Source organism: Morone saxatilis, unplaced genomic scaffold (assembly GCF_004916995.1).
Source record: "Morone saxatilis isolate NCDOM2014 unplaced genomic scaffold, NCSU_SB_2.0 Contig20, whole genome shotgun sequence".
NCBI lineage: Eukaryota > Metazoa > Chordata > Actinopteri > Moronidae > Morone > Morone saxatilis.
In genome coordinates this window covers 10252794-10253687 of record NW_023339763.1, presented here as the reverse complement: position 1 = coordinate 10253687, position 894 = coordinate 10252794, and positions in this window count along the sequence as shown.

Below are 894 nucleotides of genomic sequence, written 5' to 3'. Positions count from 1 at the left end.
CCAAAGTTTTAGACAAGATTTTGACCTGATGGTGGCCAGTGGTATTGATATCCTTTACTTGAATAAATGAAAAAGTACTCAAAGTAGAAAACTAGCCCCTGTGACACTAGCACTATTATATATAATATGACCAATTATTACTCATGCATTCATGTAAAAGAATGATTTCACTGTTGTAGTTATTGAGGTGGTGCTCATTTCGATTTATTTGTATAAGACAGCAACTCATATTTATTTATGGATTAATAAGCTGATTATTTTTTCAATCAATTGATGCCGTCACAATTTCAGAACCCAAAGTGACACTTTCACAAAGCTTGTTTTGTCCAACCAATATTCCAAACTGCTATATTATTATAAATACATTAAAGTTATTAAAAGGACAAACAGCAAATGTTCACAACTGTGAAGCTGCAACCATAAAATGTTTTAAATGAAACATTACTTAAACAATTATCAAACATTTGCCAAGTAATTTTCTGTCAATCGATAATTGATTAATGGACTAGTTGTTCAGTTAAACATTTATACTGTTGAGTAGTTTAATTCATCACAAAACATCATTTTTTATAAACTCTTAAGATGTTTTGTCTGTAAAAAATCTTAAATGCAGTGATAAACAAGTACAATATTCCCCTCTGATGTGTAGTGGAGTAGAAGTACAAGGTGGCATGAAAAGAAAAGACTCAAGTAAAGTACAAGTACTTCAAATCTGTACTTAAGTACAGTACTTGAGTAAATGTACTTAGTTACAGTCCTTCACTGAAGATGGCGCTAGATGAAAAGTTAAGAGATCACCAAAGTGATTACAACTCATCCTGAGGGAGAAATCGATTTCAAGACAAACTATCCAACAGTTGTTGAGACATTTCACTCAAAACCACAAATGTCAAC